General features: G+C 37.3%; 1 protein-coding gene across 6 annotated transcripts in view; it reads right to left on the bottom strand.

Moving 5' to 3' along the window:
• syt1a (synaptotagmin Ia) overlaps nucleotides 1–27728 on the bottom strand; it is a 226822-nt gene that overhangs the window by 109511 nt on the left and 89583 nt on the right. The window lies entirely within an intron of this gene.

Below are 27728 nucleotides of genomic sequence, written 5' to 3'. Positions count from 1 at the left end.
AAATGTAACAACAAGCAAAGGAGATGGAGACAACAACTCTTTGGCCTTTGATTAAAAGCTGTGTAGGAGCAGTAGTGTGTATGACAGCAGAGATATTGCGATTGTAATGCAGTTTGAGCTTTGAGGGGTAGAGCCCGCTGACCCATGTGACTTGCCACTGCCAATTGTGACAGGCATCCATTTGATTATTATCCAAGAAGACACCCAAGACCCAGTTATGTCTGTTGGTATGCATGTATGCCCATGTAGTACACAGGCACAACTATTTCCCAAGATAGGGACCCCCAAAAAAGACACATTATTCAGTTTTCATTTTTGAAGGTGTTCTGTAATGTTATAATGGTCCTGCCACTTTTAGCCATGGCCAATTTTGTCCCCACCACTTTATGAAATGGCTCACTGACTAAAAAAGAACAATTGTCCTGCAGAGTTTCACTGCATTTGTGTTATAACGAGTGGAGATCTGGTGCTAGAATTTATTTTTAATGTTTTATGTTGTCATCAGTGGTGGAAAAAAAAAAATGGACAGCAGCAACGTTCTCTCTCCACACTCCATTCTATCGATTTTTTTCACAGCTCGCTATCCATTCTAGTAAAACCACTAGACAAACTGCAAACAAATATGTTTCTGCTACTAAAATAGATCCACTGACATACAGCTGCAATTTGGCATATTAAAATAAAGTTATTAAAGTTATTTTAGGCCAGATTAGAATCTTAAAATCCCTCATACTCTAAAGGAATTCATCACCACCACCAAAACTATTATGCTGTTTTTTCAAAAGCTTCCTAATTTTGTTTTGAAGTCTACTACAATAGGTTTACATGCATTCAAGGTCAAAAAACACCTTTCATTTTCTCATAATATACATTTTTCAAAGAGTCTGAAAACGGTTCCTTCGAAGATTCAATCTCTCTAAACCCCTCCTTTCGACCACTTTCCAGCGCATGTTGGAAACAAAATGCCAAATACAATATGTGAATTTCAGCTCCAGAGGCTTTCGCAACGCTTGATATGCAGTGGTACAAGCAAAACCCATTGTTTTTTTTCTTCGTATCGAGATCTCGTCATTTTGACATGCACGCAAAGTGTATGCAGAACTGAAAACAGCATCTTCTCAACATCGAGCAAACTCTTCCATGCCTCAGTTACAACATGAGGGTCAAAGTAGACGTTGTTCATAGGCAGCCAATGAAGAGCACAGACTGGCATTATGCAAATTTGTAACATTGTTACATAGGTATGTAACAAGAAGTGAGACTGGAATTGCTGATGACTCGTATCAGCAATCGTTTTTTTAGGATTAAAAATGAAAGTTTTAATAACTTGAATTGTTGTGCACTTCAACCTTTAATACTTGGCAGACCTTTTACATTCACAAACAGCAATATTACACACTGCATGAAATGTAATTAATAATTAATGTAAAAAATAGGGCCAGATCAAAAATAGCAATTAAAAGGCACTATGACCAATACAGACGATAGAACTTCAGTTTTCTCTGAAAATACAATAGCTGTGTTTCCATTATCCTTCAAATTGCGCAAATTGAAATTGCGAATTGAAAATATGCCCAATGGAAACGCGCCAATTTTGCAAAAACTCCCATATATTTTTTTTACGCTCATTGGGTGGTTTTTCAGGCAATTCGAAAAGGTATATTTCTGCAATGGAAACAGTTTTTTCGCATTTACAGGTCACCTGCCGTGTGTAAAAGTCAATCTTTCCTTAAAGATGGCATGGTATGTTTGGACAGAATACGAGACAGAGTTCTTTATTAAAGTCTTAAAAGACAAGAAATACTGGATTCTAAACAACAAAGAAATAGCACAATATATCAAGACCTACAAACCTGATCTCTTAGAGTGGACTATTATTCAAAATATAACTTTTTGACATTGCAACCAACATGTCTATGCAAATACCTGAGACATATTTCTCTATTAACAATGATATTCAAAACTTACAATTATAATCTGCCTCAGAGTTTGCACTCATTAGGTGAAATCTCATAAAACAATGCTGAAATACAGCTGGCTGATATTTGCTAAAAAAAACAAATCATTATGTTTAGAAATGGCTTGGGCAGCTTTCACCCTGGAGTGAAGCAGAGCAGGTTGTCAGCGCGGTGATGAGAGTGTGATTGTCAGGCGAGCAGTGTGCACTAGCTTTGGCACGTCATGCCGCAATCACTGCAGAGTAGCTGGCTAACAGCCTCCAAAATGATTGGGAACCATCCCTCCCTCCAGACCTCCAAAGCCTGTGTCCAAAGCGTGAGACCTCCTCAGCTGGAGGGAGACTACAGCCGACCATCTGCCTCAGCAGCAGCGACTCATTACACTGAGGTGACCTCAATGGTGATGCCGCAATATGTAAACATGTGGTGTTAGGGATGTGCCGCTCTGGATAACTTGGTCAGAGCACAGCATGACAGACGGCAATAAATGAATCGTCTTATCTTCTTTTCTTATTTTTTCTTGCGTTGTCTCCAAAATTCATCTCCAGCTATTTGATAGTCTGATATTGGAAGACAAAAGCATCTCATTTGAGCGAATGTGTCACTCCACCCTGCTGATTTCCATCGAGTCGCTCTCATTTGCTGATTTAAGTTACTCTTCAGGCACTGTCAACCAACAACAACTCTTCCCATCTCTCCCCTCTGCCACTCCCCAGAGACAAGTTTTTCTGGCTTCAGAAGAATGCCATTCACAAGTCATACACTGCGCTCACTGTGGCCTTTCATTTCAAACGGAGTGTGTATGTGTGCATTTGTGTGAACGTCAGGGCCACTGTGCAATATAAATCGACTGAGGGGAGCCTAGTGAGTGGTTTGATGGAGGAATGGATGACAAATAAGAACAGTGAGATGCCTTTTATTGTTGCCAGTTGAGTTTATCCATTTCTCTTCTTTTTCTATGACTTTTTAAATCTGTTTTCTCCTCAAGGCCACCCCCCCCACCCTTCCTTCTTTGACGTGCCACTGTGCTAGAATCATAAGTCTGGAGGAAAGACACGCCGCACCCAGTTAAGAAGCGATTTCTGCAGCATGCCTGGATTACTTATCCCGACGTGACACATTTGCCATCCTCTGCCTCTCTGCTGTAATAGCAGCTCCTGGAGTGAGTAATTATAAACTCAAACGTTTGTGTTAAATCGCAACCTCGTGGCACAGTGCCGGAATCTATTACATGTTTACGACTAATAAGACGGGATTGTCTTTGGTAATCAACTAAAAGATGCCCTGCTTTGGAAGAAGTCAAATATCCTTTTTCTCATTTATAAGTATGCAACACATATTTGGTAAGTGTTCCTGTAGAGGAAGAATATTTAATATATGTAGTATATACTGTAGTGCCCTGAAACAAATTTTTCATATTTTTTGTTGTCATATTTTTTGTTGTTGTTTGTTTTTGGTTTTTTTTGGTTCTAGCACTACATACTCCAGAAAAGTAAAATGATAATCAGCATCTTGTCTTACACACATATATATATCAGAGTTTCATTTTTGAGAAAATGGAAGAAGTCCAGGCATTCACACTAAATACTGATTTTTGCTTAATGAAACGATTTTGTTTCGACTTTTTTTTTTTTTTTTTTTTTTACATTTTGTGTACATATTTCCTGTATTTTCTGTTTGTATCATAATAAAGAGACTGAAAAAAATATATATATGGATGGTCATTAAAACATTGCTAAAACAACAAAGCTGTTGGTTGTGTATATATATATATATATATATATATATATATATATATATATATATATATATATATATATATATATATATATATATATATATATATATATATATATATATATATATATATATATATATATATATATATATATATATATATATATATATATATATATTGTTGGTTGATATATGGTGGGTACGGAAAGTATTCAGACCACCATAAATTTTTCACTCTTTGTTATATTGCAGCCATTTGTTAAAGTCATTCAAGTTCATTTTGTTCCTCATTAATGTACACACAGCACCCCATATTGACAGAAAGACACAGCATTGTTGACATTTTTGCAGATTTATTAACAAAGAAAAATTGAAATATCACATGGTCCTAAGTATTCAGACCCTTTGCTCAGTATTTAGTAGAAGAACCCTTTTGATCTAATACAGCCATGAGGCTTTTTGGGAAAGATGCAACAAGTTTTTCACACCTGGATTTGGAGATCCTCTGCCATTCCTCCTTGCAGATCCTCTCCAGTTCTGTCAGGTTGGATGGTAAGCCTTGGTGGACAGCCATTTTTAGGTCACTCCAGAGATGCTCAATTGGGTTTAAGTCAGGGCTCTGGCTGGGCCATTCAAGAACAGTCACGGAGTTGTTGTGAAGCCACTCCTTTGTTATTTTAGCTGTGTGCTTAGGGTCATTGTCTTGTTGGAAGGTAAACCTTCGGCCCAGTCTGAGGTCCTGAGCACTCTGGAGAAGGTTTTCATCCAGGATATCCCTGTACTTGGCCGCATTCATTTTTCCCTTGATTGCAACCAGTCGTCCTGTCCCTGCAGCTGAAAAACAGCCCCACAGCATGATGCTGCCACCACCATGCTTCACTGTTGGGACTGTATTGTTCTCTCCACACATACCACTTAGAATTAAGGCCAAAAAGTTCTATCTTGGTCTCATCAGACCAAGGAGTCCTTCTGGTGTATTTTTAGCAAACTCCCTGAGGGCTTTCATGTGTCTTGCACTGAGGAGAGGCTTCCGTTGGGCCACTCTGCCATAAAGCCCAGACTGGGGGAGGGCTGCAGTGATTGTTGACTTTCTACAACTTTCTCCCATCTCCCAACTGCATCTCTGGAGCTCAGCCACAGTGATCCTTGGGTTCTTCTTTACCTCTCTCACCAAGGCTCTTCTCCCCCGATGGCTCAGTTTGGCCAGACGGCCAGCTCTAGGAATGGTTCTGGTCATCCCAAACGTCTTCCATTTAAGGATTATGGAGGCCACTGTGCTCTTAGGAACCTTAAGTGCAGCAGAAATTTTTTTTGTAACCTTGGCCAGATCTGTGCCTTGCCACAATTCTGTCTCTAAGCTCTTCAGGCAGTTCCTTTGACCTCATGATTCTCATTTGCTCTGACATGCACTGTGAGCTGTAAGGTCTTGTATAGACAGGTGTGTGGCTTTCCTAATCAAGTCCAATCAGTATAATCAAACACAGCTGGTCTCAAATGAAGGTGTAGAACCATCTCAAGGATGATCAGAAGAAATGGACAGCACCTGAGTTAAATATATGAGTGTCACAGCAAAGGTTCTGAATACTTAGGACCATGCGATATTTCAGTTTTTCTTTTTTAATAAATCTGCAAAAATGTCAACAATTCTGTGTTTTTCTGTCAATATGGGGTGCTGTGTGTACATTAATGAGGAAAAAAATGAATTTAAATGATTTTAGCAAATGGCTGCAATATAACAAAGAGTGAACAATTTAAGGGGGTCTGAATACTTTCCGTACCCACTGTGTGTATATATATATATATATATATATATATATATATATATATATATATATATATATATATATATATATATATATACACATATATATACACATATATATATATACATATATATATATATATACATATATATATATATATATATATATATATATATATATATATATATATATATATATATACATATATATATATATATATATATACATATATATATATACATATATATATATATATATATATATATACATATACATATATATATATATATATATATATATATATACATATACATATACATATATATATATATATATATATATATATATATATATATATATATATATATATATATACATATAAATCATTGAAGTAAAAGCGCGAGACTGAAGTATAAGCGCGATCAGTGCCGTTGTCAGAGCGCGATCAGATCTCACTATCATCTTTTGTGTTCTACTGAAGAAAAAATGTCACCTGCATCTTGGATGTGCTGGGGGTAAGCAGATACACATCAAATTTTCATTTTTGGGTGAACTATCCTTTTAAGATGGGTTTGGTGCACACAGGGGTAAAAAGTAACCCATGTGTACAATGAAATATAATTTTTAGCACAACGTTTATATATACAGTATATAAACATTTACATTTAGTACATTTTAAAATTACATTATATTGTATACTTTTTTTCTTGTTTTTAAGAAGAATAAAAAGCCAATTTGGAATGAAAATGAACAAGTTATTAAAGTACTGATTAAGAAAAAAGTATTATTTTGCAGTGCAGATTTGTGTATTTGCATTTGAGCTTTTAAGGCAGACATGAATGAAAAACAAGCCAGTGCTTTAAGTTCATATAACCGAAAAATATCATGAAAAACCTTGTTGTAAAAATGACTCATTCATCTTGTAGATATTATTCTCATCCATCTGTCCCTTCAATAGCATTGTCCTTGTGCATCACAACCTTTCCCAGAATCTGAAATATATAAATATTCTACCTCAAATTGTGTCTTTTCAAGAGGACACGTGCCCTGCACTTCATCAGCTTCAAGATAGTGGACTTGAGGCCATCCATTCAAACCCACTTTTTCAAAGCAATACCTTTGGCATTGCAGTATCTCCAAGGCAGTCTTTTATTCTCGAGAAGGGCTCTGTTCTCTACTCCTATTGCCAACTAAACAGGATTTACCTTGATAAAGACAAGCGATGCTTACTCCTTGCTTAAGGTACTTTAGTGATGACTCATTCTCAACCAAATGGGATGCAAAGAACTTCAGAGATGGCCGATCTCAATGAGTTCGGTATATATCTACAGCAATTCAACCATCGGTCTGATCATGGAGATTACTGGTACAGAGTACCCTCTCACAAAATGCGAGGATTGAGAGGACAGGCTACTCGTATATGTGTGGGAGGAGAGACAAACTCTGGAGAGAAAAAAGCACAGAAAATGGAGCACTGGGTACATTTCTTCAAGGGTTACATGGCCAGCTGAAACGTGTCACTGATTTAGTAATCAGCCACATCCATTAGGGACAAATAAATGCTATCCTGAATGACTGGTGGAGGCTTGTAAATGGACTACATATCCAAGAGCATGATTGGTATTTAGAAAACTCTCACAAATAATCACAGATAAAAAATTCTAGGAGGGCATAACATGAGAGTGACATACCTTTTATCATGATATGGTAATGATCTTTGTCGTTAACCCGTGACAACTTCCAATGTTACTTAATACAAGGTGTTGCATTTGATAATACAGTATGTTAAAGAACAAGAGCGGAAAACGTGGGAAACTGAGGAAATCATACGCAACAATATAAAGAAAAATTGCAAAAAGCAAAGTCTTTTTTGCTTTGTTTTCCAATAAAATATCTACAAATCCTTAAAACAAGACTGCTACACTGGATAAGATATTAAGACTTGTTTCCATGTGTTGGAAATGTGTATTATTATTTTGTTGTTGTTTTTTTCTTTTTTAAAAACTTGTTTTTAACTTCACACTTGAAAGAAGGGGGGGGGGAATAATCTGCCAGTGCAGAAAGACGAAATGCATCCATATTAAAGATATATTCTCTGAAAACAAATCTCAATATCGTATGCAGTGTTGCTTCTCACAGAAATGTATTTTGCTTCAAGGATTTTAACAGAAAAAAAATCAAACAAATATTTATGGAAAAGGATTTTGTTAAGAAAAGGATTTAGGAAACAAAACTAATGTAAGCCTTGAGACGATTCTTTATGCAAAAATTCAGAAAAGATAACCAATATTAAATCAACACTTTCAAGAAGAGATTAGACATGCATTAAAGGGGCAGAAGTACAAATCAAAAACAAAGTCAATGTGACTGAAAAATTGTTAAGGGAAAAGAGATTTCAGGAAAGTCCAGAATTCCAGAATCAATGATGTACCAGAATGATAATAAAATATGATAGAATTCTTGGAGCAACTGTTGAAATCCCAATAAAACTTTGATTCTTTAACTTATTTTGAAATATACAGTAAAAGCCTACAGAGCATTTACATAAACATCGACTGAGACGACAAAACCCAGATCAATCATGAAGTTACTCCATAAAAGATTGTATTTGTAAAAGAAGTATTCAAAGGTTGGAAATAAAATAAATGACCATGAATACCTTTTTTTTTAAATGGAATGGAAGAAAATCCTCTGGAGTTAAAAGAGTCTTAAAGCTCAGTAACATTTCATGCTTTGCCAAAATTGTTATTATTTTGGCAGTTTTGTTTAGTGCACTAGGGGGTCCGAAATGAGACGCTTCTCTTACAAGGACACAGTGAAGAGAGATCTCCAGCCTGGGTGGGAAGGAAGGCGTGCTAGAGGACGACTGGGTAACAGCCATCTCCAAACCACCTGGCAGGAGGTGCATCAGGGAAGTACTTGCTCCAACCCTCTACACGACTCCCACTGCTATTGCCAAGAGCTTTGCAGGAATAAATCCATTCGAGTTGGGTGCCTACATCCTTTGCCCGAAAGCCTGGAATCACCACATCTACCTCCCATGCCAAACCTGGCTCCACCGGGTCACCATTTTGTCACTGAAATAGCCACATTGTATCCAAATCACATTTTTTCCAGGGACTTGCCAGGCAGTACAAAGGAGATTAAACAGGATGTGTCAAATCATCCCTGGTGGATTTGTCTCCTGGCAAAGGGCATCATCAGACACGGCAAAGAATATGAGGCGTGTTGTTGTTTGGGGAGACAAGATTTCCGCTTCACTAGGTCTAGGCCACCTGACAGTGGGCTCTGTCATGTCCAAAAATGGCAGATTTTCATAACATACCTCCCCGTTTCTGCTGAGCTTTGGCCCCTGCTGCAGGGGTGATGTGAAGTAAAGTGATTGTTATTCTACCATATACATGAACTTTCCTAGAGCGCTTGTCCAACGGATGATGAGTATGAATATGGATGTCAATGGCTGGGAAAATAAAGCTTGAATGCTGATCAAGTGTGACAGAACTGTGGTCCCCAAACACCATTTTCAGAGAAAGAGAATAAGTGAGACAGAAAATGAAAGAACGGCCATCGGAAAGCAGCAGTAAAATGCCGCTTCTGAACGGTAGAGCTTTAAGTTCAAGATTACCAACTCATCTTCAGTTGTGTCCTTTGATAAAAGATATGTAAATGAAGTGCAGTAGGAGTCAGCTTCCAACAATGTTTTTCTCACTAGTTTCATCTTAAGCAATCATTATCCATGGTTTTGGGGAGAAATAGGCTCAGCTGCATGGCCAATTTCACAGCCAATTCACAAGCACTGCTCGTTTACAAAAATGAGGAGCAGTATGCCATATTAACACTTTATGAAATTTGATGGCATCACCAAATCACTGTGCATAAATGGCTGACTGAGATCAATTTGGCACAAAATGAAGCACCATTAGAATAATACAACAACTTTTGAATTCAAAATCAGTCAGTTACGGGTCACTATGGGGTGATTCAGAGGATGCGCTGGTGTTAGCAATGAAGTCTCATCCTGTAATTTTTCCAATTCATTTCTCCAGGTTTTTGGAGATGGCACTCAGCTATTGTGTCTGGAAAGGACAAAGTAGCATTCTCATTCTCATCCTGCAAGATGGATCCTCACTAAGCGAGCACCACATCCTCTTGTATCACTGAATTTATCTTCCAGAATCTGGCAGTAATGTGTGGGAATACATGTTTAGTCCATCTCCTACCCTTAAGTCCATTTTGCAGAGATGGACTAAAAATTAACTCCCAAAACTTATTGCCAGATTCTTGAAGATAAATTCTTCAAACAGTGGTACAAGAGGATGTTGTGCTGGTCTATAAATCCTATAAATAGTAATAATAATAATAATAATAATAATAATTAAAAAAAAAAAAAAAAAAAAAAAAAAAAATGTCATGTATTTTACAACACTTCAGCTTGTGATTCTTATTAAGTGGGGGTCATTTTTTAGGATTCTTACCCAACCTAAGGCTCTGAGATCCTGACACCTTGCACTTCTGGAGACTCCAGGTAGGTTGCAGTTCTGGAAAATACTGGTGCCGGAGACTTAAGGGTTCCTGATGGTTTCACACTTAATTTTTCACCTTAATTCTTGATTATTTTGCAGTTAACAGAAGTTTTTTGCAGTAACCCAGAAGTGTCTTTTCTTCTCCACCTGTTTTTGTCTGACCCTGCGGACCAAAAGAACGTTTTGCTGTCCATTGGTCATGCTTTAACTTTGTAATTTCTAGTATTGCATTAGTATTGCATCCTTCTCAAGAACATTTTATAATTTTTGACTTTTCAGTCTGAGTTGAATCTCTTTTTTGGATCATTTTGCCTGTAAAAGAAAACCTGCCTAATAATTCTGCACACCTGAATATAAGGCGTTTTCAATTATCAGCCTTCATGAACAACTATATATTACTTATAAATGATTAAATACAAAATTAATAGTAGTTATTAAGATTGATGTGGTTTAGGATTGGTCAAATGTGGTTGGAAAAAATTGCCTAATAATTCTTCACACGGTGTATTAATTCTGAGATTTGGTAAAGATTAGAGTTTCAGCTCATGCTGCACCAATACCAGACTGATAATCCAAGTCTTCTAAAATCTTCAATCAATAAACAAGAAAGTGCCCGAAAATGTGTATATTTAATTATGTAGCTGAGTAATAAATATAATAAATTCATATGGTTTTTAAAGATCATAAAAGTAACAAACAGCTAGAGTAACAATGAGGTTTGATTCTGAAAAGTGGTCTATTGTTCATAGTCTTCTTGGTTTAGCACAGATGTCAAACAGATGTGTGTGAGAGCACATAATGACGAGTTGTGCATGCAAAGTCCAGTGTTTCCACTAAATTTCATTTGTGCATTTGTATAGGCAAGCTTTTCCAACTAGGGAAGTAAGGAGGTATCCATGGTGACGATTAGGATGGGCCCATACTTCCCATGAATAGCAAGAGTGGCATCTCTTAGCTGGGAGCTAGCAGTGCCATTTTTCCACCTCACTGCCTGATTGGAGGAGAACAGCAGTGAGGAGGGGGTCTTGAATATGGCTCACAGGAGGAAGGAAATAATATATTGATTTGGTGCTATCCATACATGCATCTGTTCCTCCTCTTGTAACCTTGTGACAAAGTACAAGGAGCGTCAGCACCGGCACCATCAAACGCTATGACAGGAAGACAAGAGCTGAACACACCACTTTGATCTTTATCACCTGTTCATTAGAGTCCGTGACCAGCAAGATCAGAACAATAGCCTTGATTACACTAGTAAATCTTACTGATATGGTTAAACCCATAGCAATTGCTACCAAATGGCAACATTGGATAATATATAGTGCCTCTCTACATTATTAAAGGAATAGTTTGCCCAAAAAAATATTTAAATTCTGTCATTATTTATTCACTATCAACATAACATTTCCAATTTCTAATAGTTTTTATTTAAATCAGGGAAAATTATTTCTTATTAGTTTTAGTTAACAGTAACCGCTGATTTAATTTCAATAAGTTTGACCAGTATATTTGGCGAGTAAATTACCATATTATAATTTTTTATTGAACTATTCCCATAATACTGCAATCATATCAAACAAACAACATGGTAGGTGCCATCCTTTTATATGAGTTGCAGTATAAACACTACATAATGATCATCCAATCCATTTCTGAGAAAACAAGTCTTTCCTTCATTTCCTATCACATAAAACAGAAGTGACAAATCAACTGTCAGAAAAGATTTTTTTTAAAAAGTCAAATGAACACCTCATCACAAATGAGCATCCATCCAGTCGTAACAAGGTCAAGTTGACTCCTATCGAATGTTATGCGCTTCACCATTGTGGTGACAGGCATTGTGCTGGCTCTCTCTCAGCACCGGCAGCATTGGGCTTCATTAAGCCTACACAATGTGCGACGGCAACAAAATGGAGGCTTGGCATTACAGATTTTTACACAAAGCCAATCAGATTTCCGCCCTCACCTTTTTAATGCGATTTTCCTCCTGGCCTCTTCAAGGGAGGGCATCAAAGCAAGCCTAGGCCCAGTAAAAGCTTCACTCAGGGGCCTGGGCGAGTGACAGACTTTCATGTGCATCCTTATGCTGGCGGTCATTACACAGAGTGGATGCCCTGCAGATGCCTGTCCTCTTTTCATCTCTAAATGCGGGCCTTTACAGGTGAGCCTGCATGCTGTCTTACCAATTGGGGCCTGAGGAAGGCAGTTTGTGTTGATTGCACCATGGGCTTTGAGTAGAAAAGTCACAGGAGCTCACCACACACTGTGAAGTAGCTAAGGTGAACATAAAACACTGCACAGGGCACAGTGTAGTAAAACCCAGTTACTGGGGGAAGTGGTCAAGTCTCTTGTCCCCCACTGAATGCTATGACCATATATCTAGAAAGAGCTTGTGAAAAGATTTACTTGAATTGTTTATTTCCTGCTGATAGCATGCCCTTTGGCTAGGAACATTCAGCTCAGCAGGCCCTACCACACATCGCCTGTAGATTGAGATGCCTACAGTATTTGTTTTTTTTGCTGGATACAGAACCAGCAACTGTATGTTTACAGTAACTGATTATTAGCACTTAGCTATAATGTTACTGTATTCAAGGTGAAGATGTTTCTGACTTTGTACCTACAGTAGTCTCGCAGCCAAACTCCTGACTAAAAGCATTCATTCTTGAACAATGTTTTAGCTTATTTTGGGTAAAAACCATCCACTTCCATGGAAGCAACCATCTGACCAAAATAAAGTAGTCAACTACTGTTTTTGTTTGTTTGTGTATTAATTTTTGTTTAGCGGTAGGCTCAGTGCTTGAAATGGGCCGGTATGCGCCGGTCCACAGTACCAGCACTTGATTATTTTTACATTTAGCGTACCGCCATTTTTCCTTGCGTACCGGCAATTCCAACATGTTGCATGTACGGAAGCCCTGCGCCCTCCCTTCTTTAGGAACATGTTTTGAACGGAGCAACAGGAGTACCGAAACTTTTAATTTTTCACTTCAAGCACCGGGTAGGCTTATATGAATTATTTGAACAACTACAACAATAGACAAAACAAAACGAAACAAAACAAAACATAAAATGCAGTTTCGTTCTTCTATTAGCTGTGCAGAACTAAAAAGAATAATTAAAAATGTGTCTGCAATTTCTGCCCATCCAAAAGCATTTTGAATTCCAAATTATTTTTTCAATGTGTAATGAGGTAGCAAACAGAATGCAGAACTCAGTTCAAATTGGAATGTAAGGAAGTAAAATTAAAATGAATTCCAAATAATTTGTATAAGAGCTATTCTGAAATTGTCAAGACATTCAAAACTTTGAATGTTGGATTGACAAAGCCTTGTTTGAAATCTCTGAAAATAAAAGTTTAAAAAGCCTTCAAAAGGGAGGTTGTTATGTTTGTATGGTTTATATGCCAGACAGTGTGTCTGTCTGGGAGTGTCGTCTGAGACTAGTTTTATAATTTATTATACTATCCCTTTAGCTCATTTGAACCCATGACTATCTACTAGATAATTGTGCTAGCAACAACAATATCATGGGTTCAAATGTAAGTCACTTTGAATAAAAGTGTCTACCAAATGCACAAATGTAAATGTACTAACCAAGGTAGCTGTCTTTCTGACTGTTGTCTGCATAATGTCAGTCTCTAGAACATTCTATTTCTCTCTCTCTCTCTCTCTCTATTCCAGCTGGCTCTCACTGAGAATAAAATCATGCTAGAACGATTTCTTCAGCCTCTCTGGGGAGATGGTGTGACCTGGACATTGTAATGTGCCCCAAGGCAAAAGGCCAGTGCAGAAAGGGGTTGACATTTCCAATATGCTACTCGCTTTGGGAGAGGAAGAGGAACAGAGAAAAGGAGATAAGACATAGAGAATGGAAGATAGAGAGGGGGGATGTGAAAGAGTGAAAGCAACAGAAGGTGCAAAATTTAGCAGATAATGAAACGGTGTAGGGCATCATACAGTGTCAGCTTTAAAAGCTTTCCGTTCTCATGTTTGAAACACAGTATTGAGTGTTTGTTTATGTGCTGTCCATCTCACATTGGTAATGGTAGTATACTGTGATTCCATTCAAGACTCCATGGCAACATCACACATTATCTTGTCTCCTCTCCAAATTCTCGGCCATTGTTCTTTAGAGGTGTGAAAAGCTGTGACGTGGAAATCAGAAATAACTGCACATTCTGAAGTTGCTTTTTTGTTCCTTAGCAACCTCCTTTAGGCCTGCTCTAATAACTAAGATTTAATGATGACGTTTAGCTCTAAATATGAAGGGAGTATTCAATATGGCCGTTACCTATACAGCTACGCTCCAATACACAGAGCAAATCAATGTACAGAAAGGCCAAATTAGTTCCTTATAGGTTCATGAAGTCACTGGAAGGGGCAAGTTCTTATCAATTATGACATCAAGGGATCAATGTTTCCATATGTCAATAGTCACTATCATAATCACTTACCAATGTATGTTTTCTTCCTTCTAGGCCGCTAGAGCTTAGGTTTGAGAAGTTTAGAGCACTTGTAGAACATCTGTACTCATCGGTAGCTTTTTTGTGAGGTTCCCTATCTGACTTGGAGGTGTTTGAGACCTCCCTTCTCATCTCAGACTCCGGATCTTCTTAAGGGATTTTCTGGCTTTGACAGGTTGTGGGTACTTACATAACTGTCTGCAGATCCTGGAGAAACTCTTACATTAGTTCTCTCTTCCTCTGCTTCTTGCGTCTTGCTTTACCCTGTCATGCTCATCTCAAAAGGTGCTCTTCAAAGCCATTTTTCTTTGCCAAAATGATGAAATGTAGTCTTTGTGTGTATGATTTTTTTGGATGCTGGCTAAAACTTGGTATTGATTTAAAGAAAAACTGTGACAAAAATGCTGCAAATGGCCACTGGAGACATAATTGCTGTAGCTTCAGTCCTACAGACTTGTGAATGGCCTCATCAAGGGAGCCTAGCTCTTAAGCTGTACGATCCCAAGAGACATGGTGAGGTTATTTTAAGGTCATTTAGGAAACAAGGCATAAATCGGGTACAGCGAGTAGATACACAAAGAACAAAAGACAAGACAACACACATGGGGCCTGCAATTTTTTGATAACCTTGACAGCTGCTTGAAAGAAGGAATCAGTTGAGACACATCCAGCACTGTAAAAAATTTACCGAATGTGACCTGACTGCTGCCTTTTTTGTAGGTACTATCTTTCTTTGTAAGTTGGTTTTTTGTATGGCTGCCCTCGGAATGACCCCCCCCCCCCATTCCTGTTAAGCTCAATTGTCAGCAATAACGTTCTACTTGTCCCTCTTTTTTCTAAAAATCTGGGTTACAGTGTTTATAGGAGTATAGTTATCACAATGTAATAACATGATTTAAGTAATAATAATAATAATAATAAAACACTTGCTAACCGTTCCTGTGTAAAGTTATATCCACACCTAAAACCCTAAAATTTGAACAAAATAACTTTCTATGAAACCATATAAGCTGTGCATTTCTTCACATGCTCAAACACATTGGCCCTATTTACTATTGTATGTATGTGCCTCACTGTAACCTCTTTTATTTTTTTCTCCAAGAAAACAAAGGATGAGTCAAAACAGGACAGGGCGAATGGGCAGCTATGAAAGTCTGATCTCAGGAATGTGTACAGATAAGGAAGGGTAGCAGAAGGACTGTCTGTGTTTGAACACAACAAACAGACTTTCAGAATTACGCTCACATGTTCAATTTACAGCCGACTGTGAGCCAAAGCGGCATTTAATAAGCATCTGGGCATTTTGGCTCAGTCTCCTGTAGGCCAACCTGAGAAGAATCCCTCTTCCCTTTCCATGGAGATCCTATTTGCTGCTATTGTACCACATATAGCAGAGACAGCCTTTGGAAATCACGTTTCATGTTTAAAAATGTTCACACATCCAGTTTACATGCAAAACAATAACCAGATCAAAAACTAAACAGAATTGTAACAGAATTACACTACTGCATTTACTATTAGCAAGATTTAAGAAAAGGCTTCATTGCCTATAACAATAGCTTCTCAACATTAACCAATAATCCACAAGGCCTAGATGATGTCAGCCTAAAGTCGTTTTAGCATTCCACAAGATTCTGGAAAAACATACACTGATGAAATCATGAACAATAAAGACCAAGTACATGTAATAAGAAATTAAATAGGGTTAATTGTGATTTCTTGTTTACTCTAAATTACTGTTAGAGAGTCATTATGAACTACACATTAGTATTGGATTAATGTGTACATGTAGCACAAGAAGTTCATTCTTGTATTGTGCAACATTTAAAGGACCATGTTGAGAAGCTGTCAGGGGTTAAGAGCATTCCTTCAACATCATTTTTTTCCTGGAATTGCCCAGCTCTGATTGCAAAGAGTGGGTTTAAGAGGCATTACTGTATGATTGAATTCACCCCATGCACTGTTTAAATATTTCTCTGGCCGATTAAGTTTGCTGAACACACAATTTGTATGTAATTAGCAGAGCCGTCAGTGCACAGTAACTTCAGTCTGACACGTCTCTGTTTGAGTTGCCTTGCTTACGATGAAAAAGGAACAAAAGCCTGTGCTGCATCAATTTTATGCAATATCAACTGCCTTTTGAGAATACAAGATGGCTGCCACCTGAACTAAGTAGATGTTATCTCATGCTGCATTCCATTAAAAATTCGGATGTGGAATTCTACCTGATTTCTCCTTACAAGTATTACATTTACTTGTCAACAAATATTGATTTTTTTTTGATGGGCGATATCTTAGAGAGCAGGGTGGCTGATGGCTGATATAAAGCAGATATACTACATGAAATATGACTAAAAAGGAAGTAAACATTATAACCAACAGTGCACTCAGTTATCTGATAAGTAGCTTATGTGTGCACTGGGTATTTTTTTCAAATAAAGAAAACAAAGCACTTATTTACATACAACACATGACATGAATACAACAGGATGTAGCACAGCATAATTTGAAGGATTTCAATTTGTCGTGCGTGTCCAGTGACACACATTCACACTGACCGACCTCTACGCTTTTTATACAATCTATAAATGCACACTTCAGACGATCTCACAGATGTATTCGACAAAGTTTGCAAGGTTTGTAAAAAAAAAATTAAATGTTTATCAAATATTCAAAGACTTATTTAAATATGAATGCTTATTTGCTGAATGCTGATGGTAAATGATAAAGTATTATATTATATATTACTTTCTATTACTAATAATAAAAAGCAAACGTTATAATAGTTTTTCTTTTACTGTTTACTTTAATAGCTCCGACTAATAATTTTAAAAATCATTATACTAATAAACATAAAATCTTGTGGATTTGTCTTTAAAGGTAAATTTTTTGGTTAAAAATCAACAGCTGCATTTCCATTACCCTTCAAACGGCACAAATTAAAGTTGCAAATTGAAAATATGCCCAATGGAAACACATAGATTTCGAAAGCTCGTACATCACAAAAAAAGCTTTTACACTTGCATGAGGTGTTTTTTCAGCTAATTTGAAAAAAGGCATATTTCACAAAAGTGCAATGGAAACAGTTTTTCGCATTTACAGATCACCTGGCGTACGTGAAAGTCGATCATTCTTTAAAAAAGGCGTGGTAGCCTATGTTTGGACACGAAGACGAGACAGAGTTCTTTATTAACTCCCTGAGGTCTGAAAACGCGCCGGCGCGTTTTGCAGGATTTTTTTTCACATTGCAGCAAAACAGACTTAAAATACTCCGTCATTTCTTGTCATAGAAACATAAGTATTAATTGAAACTATAGAATGTCTTCTTTTATTTGTGTACACTACACAAAGTAAAAACACAATGTTGTGCTTTTTGTAAAATAAAGAAAACTAACATGATGCATGATCTCTTGTCTCCCTCTGAACGAAGTCCAATCTGATAGTTCTCAGAAAATGAACTGTAACTTATGTATACTAATGACAAAAAAATTACACGTATGTCTAAAGAAACGTTGAAATGTCAGGTTTTAAATCGTGTAAGTCAAATCGAAAACAAACATTTTGTGTTTATGTAATCTGTATAAAAAGATAGCCATGTCAGAAGTCTGTGATTCAGCTCATTACCGCTAATGCGGCCATGCCCACGGAGCCAGCGCTATTCAGACGCAAATTCAGACGCAATTCATATATACATCGGCTCAATCGTGTATTTATTGTCTTGAAAAGTGTTTATTTGTATGGTAAAGCCATGGTTAGCGATCTCTAGAAGACATGCCGTTAGTCCCTAGTTCCTTTTCTTCTTCATATGAATTTGTGGCCTAAAGATGTACAGAGAGCGCCTTCTGGCTGCAAGTATGAATTAAAAACACCATTCCTGAAATGTCCTCTTCTTCTTTAGAATAATTTGTGGACTAAATGTGCACAGAGAGCGCCCTCCAGCTGCAAGTATGAATTGAAAACACAGTATCTAGCACTCATAGTGATGACAATAAATATTGCTAAGTAAGTATTATTACTAGTATAGAAAATTGACATAAATATATAAAAACCCATCAATATTTCTCCAAATGTGCATGCTTTTAAGCTAAAAGCATATATGAAATGCCACAGAGGTAACATAATTGTTCAGACACTTTGCATCACAGAAATAAATTATATTTTAAAGAATATAATAGAATACAATTATTTTAAATTGTAATAATATTTCACAGTATTGCTGTTTATGATGAGCTAAGACATTATTACAGAGGGTTTTTTTCACAGCCTACCTGACTGAAAGGCCTCATTAATATGCAAGTCATTTCAGGTCATTATTATGCGATTATTTTGTCTTCTCAGGTGTAAATGGCCCATTATTTATGCAGATTCACGCCTCCATGCATACTATGTTTCTTGACAAAAAGTGTCTTACAAATTTAAATCTCTCTATTGTTTTATATGAAAGAGTAGTCAGCATAATTTTTACATAATTCTGAAGCAAAAACTCTAGTCTACAACCTCCAATAACCAGAAGTCTTGTGAACACAGATTTAATATACTTTTTTTGGCCTTATTTCAGTGACTTAAGTTTTTTGTTTTATCAATAACCACACATAAACATTATTCCTTCAAAAATACAAACATGTACATACATGTTCCTCACATATTATTATAGCCTAGCTTGTGCTGAATACAGTGTAATGACACTTTTGTCATTTATAGGTTTATGAACAACTGAAAAAAGCACAAATGTCAGGGCATGTCAAAACTTCCCCAAGCCCCAAATCAGCCTCCGACTCCAGAGGGTTAAACTCATAAAAGGCAAAAGAATCATGGGAATACTCTATTCTAAACAAAGAAATGCCACAATTTATCAAGACCTCGAAGCAGATGGGAGGGAAAAACACCCAGAAACACCTCATACGTGGCCGTTCCCAATTATAAGGCGCTTTCCTTGCCATTAATGCTTGGATAACACGCCAACATCTCCTATGATTAAACATAATGGGTAATGCAGTGGCTGCGATATGCTTAAACTTACTAACATCCATTGACATAAGTTTTGGAATGACTTATCACAAGAGGAAAAAAATGTGTTTAACTCACATAACATCAGTTAATGGAAACAGCATCATTTTGCAATCGTTTTTTATCGACATTTAGAAAATATCGCAAAAGTTTTGCACAAATCTGTAATGGAAATCCGACTAATTACCCCATGGAGAAAACAAATAGAATTTTTACTTCCAGAATTTGACTTTTGATCTCTGTTGCCATTGTATTACACTTTTATAAACAGAAAGTTAGCAATTCTGATGTTCTGAGCTGAATGGAGGGCATCATTGGTCCAACTAAACTGACGAATGGAAAAGTAAATGCTATGAGTAAGTAAGATGGATTGCTTACCCTCCATATGGTGTCATTTACTTTGCATTGGATGTTGTGACAGAAGGGTTTGTCTGTGCTTGCTTGTGTTATATTGAATTATTATATGGATTGTTCATTTCTCAGTTCCACCTATGCATTGAAGACAAGAAAATACGTTTGATTCTTTTATAAAATTTCTATAGTTGCCCTGGTTTTATTGGTTTGATCCTCATACAGTACGAAAAAGAGAAGTCTACAGCTTGTGTGCTTCCTGAATACATATTAAAGGCTAGACCTAATCCTCAAGCACACCACCTACACTGCATGTTCAACGGTGGGAAAAGGATTTAGATGACAGTTACTACCCAAAATGAGTATACTGCTTTTTCACACATACTTGCACAAATATTGTCAGCGACGCATACGGCAATCTTCCATCTGCACAAATCCAGTTATTTTTGCGTCTCTCTTATGTGATTTAGAATATTTTACACTAACCAAATGTTACTTTGCATTAACGTGGTGCTTCTTTGAAAGCGCCTGGAGCCTGCGATGATGTGCATGACTCACCGGTGGCTGATCTTAGTGCAATTTGAAAAAAAGAAAAAAAAAACTGCCCTAGATATTTCATACAGTTCAAGAACAGATTAAGATACTCTTGCTTTGATCCCTCTAATGCAACATCCCAAAAACATTTCTGCTGTGCTACCATGGATAAAATGATTAGGTTGCGATGGGCATAGGTCAGCTCACTGCGTGGGTTGGTTCTCTCCTCTACTCCTCCCTTCTTTTTCTCCTTTTTTTCTGCTCTTGAATGCTTTCTGTACATACCTTGGAGAAGATGAAAGCTATGACTTTGCAGGTCTGACAGAAGTAAAAATAGTGGTAAGCCTCTTTGAAATGGAAAAGGTGAGAGATCATGTCCATTACATAAGAGAGCAGACCAATACATAGACATCCCAAGCTAAGCTATGTCCAGCCATTTTAGGTTAAAAAATAATATTCTTAATTAGAATCTTTGTCCTGTTATTCAGTCAAATATCTAAACATCCTTTAAACAAGACATCCTTGAACTGAAAGAAAAATGACAGACTATTAAATATTAAGTATTTTCAATATAAGCCTTGAATATGAGTGCAGTTTAAGTGCAGTTTATTTAAACCCATTTCCACCTAGATAAATAAAGTGCTTTATTTATTATAATCGTGACTTTATACTGTACAACTTCAATTTTGTCAATTTGAAATGTATATACAATTTTTGTATGATCTGCTTACGCCCCATCGACGGTCAGGTTTAGGGGTGGGGTTAGGCTTGAATCTTCATATTTAAGTTTTTTTTTTTTTTTTTTTCTAAAAATCATGTTTCTGTATAAAAATATAATAATTATATACGCGTTGACATTTTTATTGGAAAACAAGACAAGGATGGTTAAGAATACAAAATTGTTTGCAGCATTGGTCCAGGGTGAGATTACGTTATGGGAGGCAACAGCTGGCCATTTAATAAAATATTGTAACATTGTATAAATTAATAAGCCAACCAAAAAAGTTGGCATAAAACTGACATAATCAAAAACCTATAATTTGCCATTTCAATGATACTAGCTTCTGCCCAAACTTATCAGTAGATGAGTTGCATGCAAAACATATCCAGAGCAACATATTTCTGTATGCATCAAAATGCAAGCTGTGTTGACTCACAGCAGAGACAATCATTGACAGAGACAGCTTGCATAAATATGTTGCGTGTTAGTATGCAGTGCCCTTTCTGTATGGCTTCAATTTCATTGAACAAAAAGATAGTATCTGTTGAGATTCAGGTATTTTCGTGACGGACAGCACTCTGCATTGTCACTGAGATGATGGGCAGCTCTGGAGATCAATGCAAGAATCTGACTTCAAAGCCCCTGGAGGCTGGTTGGCATTCATCGTGACCAACTCACAGTGGAGCAGCCACAGAGCATTGGAGAGGATGAAAACAACTTGTAAGTCACATGCTGCTAGAAGCAGAGTTAGGTCGGTGAGGTCTTAAAGCTCCTCAAATTACCAATACTGCCGACTCCAGCTCACCAATCCTAATTGGAATCAAAGTATATGTGCTTTTTTGATTTATCCACCCTGTCTAAATAATCAGCACCGGTGGGCATTCTATAATTGCTGAAGGGATGCGAATAGCCTGCTCTATTAGTCTTCATTTCGTTTAAGTGGCAAAATGCCATTACGTGTGTAGCTCAGGATAAATTCCATCCCGTCTTGTTTTCGAATGGAGGAGCTTTCATATGCTGATAGTCAAGGTGCCACTCACCTTATTTGGCCTGAGAATACGTATTTGTGGGCATGCAGTGGAGTACATCGTCTTGATGTCTAGCAGATTGTAGTGGACTCTTGCTTTCCCATGGGTAATTTGCAGTGTTTGTTTTTCTCTTTCCGAGGTCTAGCTGAAATGTGTGACCAACGCTTTCCCCTGCTTCCTTTAAACAGCACTGACAGAGAATCATGGGAAATCCTAGTCTCTGATTTGGGTAATGTCTGAGAGTGATGGGTGTGCGTATGTGTGTGTGTCATCTAATGCCAAGCTTCCCAAAGCCTCAGTTGGTCTCTCTCTAAATAAACATCATAACGTAGAGGAGACATACGGATGAACGTGCCTAGCAGCTCATATAGGCTGGATCTAAAAATGTCCAGTCTGCCATTGGCCTTTCACTTTAACTCAATAGAAATGGAGCAAAAAGAGCATGTAAAAGCAGGAGATCACCTGACCTGAAGTCACTGGCATAACTGAGTGAACGTGAGACCTTTGGACATTCTCTAAGCCCCCCTGCTGGCTCCACTTCACTGACAGGCGGCAGAATATCTGTGTCACATGGCTCTGTTACCATGGAGAAATTGGCATGAAAGTGATACTGTTAGCATCAGTCTGAAAAGCCATGTTAGGTTTCTGTTCTAATTATAAATGAATGTAAAATGTGTCCCTGACACTAACATCATCACTGCTCCATTGTACAATAACATGAGATCAGGCATAAAAAGAAAATGAGATGAGAATAATTAAACCACAGAAGTAGACCTCTCAATCTCTGTGCAAGCAGGGTCTACAATTAACTTTGTGCCACACTGGCCAACAGTGGGAGAACTGAGAACAACTGAGAACATTTACTTGTCATGCTTTATTATATTATATTATATTATATTATATTATATTATATTATATTATATTATATTATATTATATTATATTATATTATATTATATTATATTATATTATATTATATTATATTATATTATACTATATTATATTATATTATATTATATTATTATTATATTATATTATAATTATATTATATTATATTATATTATCCATCTACCTCAAATATGGCTTATCATTTGAAATATGTAAGTAGTAGGAACTTTACATGGCTGCTCGCTCTAATGTTAACCTAGGGAAATAAGTGCTAATATTAGGTGCATATCCAAGTATTTGTGCGGAGTGTGGAAACTTAAGTATAGCGCGATGACTGCAAAACATGGAGGCGCCGGTGTGATCACTTACATTTTTTCCTGATAACAGTGAAAACAACTTAAAATAGTCGTTCATTGTTGGTCATGCAGATAAGAGTAATACATCATTCAAAACTGTCTGCTTTCATTTGTGTAAACTCACAATAACAAGAAAACATTGTGCCTTTGTAAAATAAAGAAAACAAACAGGATGCGCTTTTGTGCCATCTTGGTCTCCATGAACTAAGCGCATCACAAAAATAAACCGAAACTCAACATATAAGCTACTTGCCCCATATCTATAGAAAGATTGAAATGTCTACTTTTAAATGAACTGATTCAAAGAGAAAAGAAATACTCTCTGCTTATGTAATGCATATGAAAAGTGCATTTATCTCTATAGACGCATTCACTATACTACAGAGATGCAGAGGCAACATCGTCAACTTCATCTTTGCAGCCGATAATATAATATAATATAATATAATATAATATAATATAATATAATATAATATAATATAATATAATATAATATAATATAATATAATATAATATAATATAATATAATATAATATAATATAATATAATATAATATTTTTTTCAGGCACATTTTACCAGTTCCAGACCACATCAAACTTAATAACTACTATTAATTTTGTGGTCATGCCTTAACTTTGCTCTTTCTAGCACTGGATTAGTATTGCGCCCTTATCATGAGCATTTAATATTTTTTGACTTTTCAGTCTGAGTTAAAACTCTTTTTTTTTTTTTTGGCTCATTTTACCTGTAAAAGAAAACCTGCCTAATAATTCTGCACACCTGGCATAAGGCATTTTCATTTCCAGCCTTCATGAACAATTATATATAACTTATAAATGATTAACTACAAAATTAATAGTAGTTATTAAGATTGATGTGGTTTGGAATTGGTAAAATGTGCTTGGAAAATAATATGTTTAGAAAATAAATTTGCATAATAATTATGCATGCAGTGTATATGTGGGTTAGTGTGGTACTGTGATATGTCTGTAATAGTCTTATGCAACAGTAATATGTAATAGGATTCCCTAAATAAGTCCTTATTCAACATTTCTATCAGTAGTCTCACCACTTTGTTATTCTAGATGTAGAGTGTGACACGCTAAAACCCTAGATGGTGTCTAAAACCATCAGGCAATCTGCCATTTGTGGAAGACCTACCAAAACTTCTTGGATATAAACCATGCTTTATAGTATACTATCATTAGTCCTACACAAAACATTGTTCAGAGATATGATACGATATATCAAGATATGCTAATTCAGCCTCAAAGTTCAGGTTTGTTGCCTTTCTACTAGTTAAGACATCATAAACATCTAACACTTTTTCCTGTTAATAATCCCACTTATAGTTGCAGCATTTCACGTCTAATTTCTTATTAGAGGTCACACAACAGGATTACCTATCCAGCATGCATTGCTGCATCCATATAACCCTTGGCATGTCTGTCTTACATACCCATCTGTCAGCTGTTGATAAGACAGTCCTATGCAAAACTCAGTCCCTTAATTTCCTCTTAATGGACCGACGCCTTAATGTGAGTCATGTGCCAAAAGCTGTGATACATCCATGACAAGGTTATTAAAGGAACAATCTGAAAATTCGCCGGGCAGAAATCGAGAGACGAACCGGAGATGTGAAATTGCTTCTGGTATGACTGTGGTCATATCAGCTTGGGCGCTTCGCTGATTAACGAATTAGAGAAGAAATGAAATAGTATAATGTGATGGATTAAAAGAGGAACATTGGGCATAGCCTGTGCTGTTAGGAACAGGCCTAAAAAAAAGCAGCCTTATCTGTCGAGAAAATGAGGGAGACGGGCCAGTGATGGTAATATGCTGTTTAAAGTGTGGCAAAAGAGAGGGAGCGAGAGTAAAGAGAGGGAAGAGAGTTGCTTGCGGAATGGGGGTACTAAAAGCCTGCACAAAGTGCCCCTAATGCACTCCAGAGAGGGATGATGTACGCCTTGTTATAGCACTGAGGGCGAGACGTAGCATGCTAACAGCACTGTAAAAGCTCCAAATATCCAAATATCCCCAGAATGGTCCTCCCCTCCATTATTGGACCTCACATCACCCAATTATTTCGATCTGTAATCGGATGCCTGGCTATAGACAGATGAAAGACAGGCTGAGGAGGCCAGTGTGTTGATTATTTTCACAGATGGATTGATTTTTCTCATATTTCTCTTGATTGTTCTCTATTGATTTAGATGTGCTTTGCATAACAATATTTCCGACAACTTTAAATGAGTTTCCTGGGGCTTTGCTCTCTGCATGGATGTTCTGATTAGTGAGGGCCGCTTGAGTGGCTTGTCAATCTATCCCGTCGCCAAGGAGAGGCCAACAAGGTGCCTTCGCTTTGTAGAGAATTTATGCTTGCTGACTCTCAGAAAGTGAAAAGATGTCATCTATCGCTGTGGGAGGCAATAAATAAAAATATCAAAGCGTGACCGCGGGGTTGCCTGGTTGAGCCAATCGCTCAAGCTTGAGTTTATTCGCCATAATCCTCCATTTCCATGCTCAATGCACTGTGTCTTCTCTCATGACGGTACAGTTACCCAAAGCCACATCTGGAATGGAGCGTGAACGTCAAATACCCCCTCAGGTTCTATAAAAATGCTTGGATGACCTAGACCAGGGTTTCTCAAACTGTAACCAACACATTTCGGACATTGCCAATATTCAACACACCTGATTCAGCTCATTAGTCACTCTGTGGAGGTCCTCTTGATTCTATGAACTAAATTGGGTGTGCTCGAGGAGTCAGACCCCTAAAACGTGCAATGCAGGTGGGCCCTTACAGAAATATTGAAAAATCCTGACCCAGACTAATCAGCAGTATGGAGTAAACTGAAATCCAATTGAGATTTCACTCTTAGGAAACAGCAAAATGGCTTAGGCTTAGTACTTGAGGTCAACCTCAGCTTGCCTCCTATCCTCCGAATGGCCTTCCTGACAAATCCGGCCAGGCCCTTTTGTCTTTTACACCAGCATGGGTGCAGCGCTTAAGTTTTTACGGCGAGTGACATGGTTGGATTATCTGTCGAGGAAATCGGGAGAGGATTAGGGCAGGGCGGGAATCGTGGGTAATACACTGCTATCAAAAACAAGCATGGCAGAGACAGAGATACGGAGGCGATGAGGAAAGTGATGGGATTCAGAGGTGACTTCTCTCAACACATTGTACAGCTCAGGGGTGGGATTATAAAGCAATTAGCAGCACTGGCGGTGATTAATACTGTGGCTAATAGGATGAGGCTGAAGATCGGATGGGGGAAGGATGGTACAGAGCGCAAGAAACCTGGACGAAGACAAGCACAGTGCATCAATCACAGATGACAGCTGGGACAGGGTCCAGGAGCTCCATTCATCATGAGAGAGCGAGGGACACATACAAGTCAGCAAAGTAGCAGTGGAAGCATTAATTACTAGATGCTTCAGTCATCCCTGACACCTCTGATTGTAAACTGGAGTCGGGCATTTAACTTGAATCAGTTGAAAATCAAGATGATGGCATTAGAAAGATGGATGGACTTGTTTTAACAGAAATTTCCCATAATAAAGTGCTGTATTCAGACTTTTACGATAAATCAATGCATAGGTAATTTTCTGACTGGGACAACTCATAAGAAATATTTTTTTCACTATTTAATGTTCTATTTATTAAAACGAAGTAGCCTGTACATTTCATCAAGTTAGTGTTTTATGCATTTCTACATTTATTCCAAAATAATAACTAAAGACAGTAACAATTTAAACATAATATATTATCTTTTTAATAGTCAACTTATTTACAGCAGTCATCAAGCTTGTACACACTGGTCACAGACTGACACGAAGATTTACCTTTAATTTCACCAAGCTGATTGCTCACTAAATGATTGCTCAATCATCATGTTGTCCGGCCATTTAAAGTTTGAAATATCCATTTTGTCATATCCATTCACAACCGATCATATCCAATCATAGCACAATGGAGGCATTGCCTCCTCTCACGTGACTTTCCCTCATTCATTCTCAATGACCCCCAACTAAACCCACCACACGCTTCGGGGCTCTGTTATAAGTCAATGAGGGGAGAGAAGGCATGCCTCCTGCTGTAACTTTACCTGCGGGTGTTGCCTTTGGACAATGTCACTTTATAAAAACGAGTGACCTTAACACTGTTAAGGTCAGACGCAACTTTTGTCGAGTTGCATCGTGTCGAGTCGCATCGTGCCACAGCAGCTAAAAGCTGTCTACACTGAACGCAACAAACTGACTGTTGCAAAGCACTTGGACTACGTCAGAAATAGAACGGGGAATCCGTTTACTGTCCAGAATAATTTGTGTCGCATCACTGCCGCACCACATCCAGTGAAGACAATATCACAGATTATAATGGGTTTATTATCT

The sequence above is a fragment of the Chanodichthys erythropterus genome, chromosome 8 (assembly GCF_024489055.1).
Source record: "Chanodichthys erythropterus isolate Z2021 chromosome 8, ASM2448905v1, whole genome shotgun sequence".
Classification (NCBI taxonomy): Eukaryota; Metazoa; Chordata; class Actinopteri; order Cypriniformes; family Xenocyprididae; genus Chanodichthys; species Chanodichthys erythropterus.
Note: the sequence above shows the minus strand (reverse complement) of the source record. Positions and strands in the feature narration are given on the sequence as shown.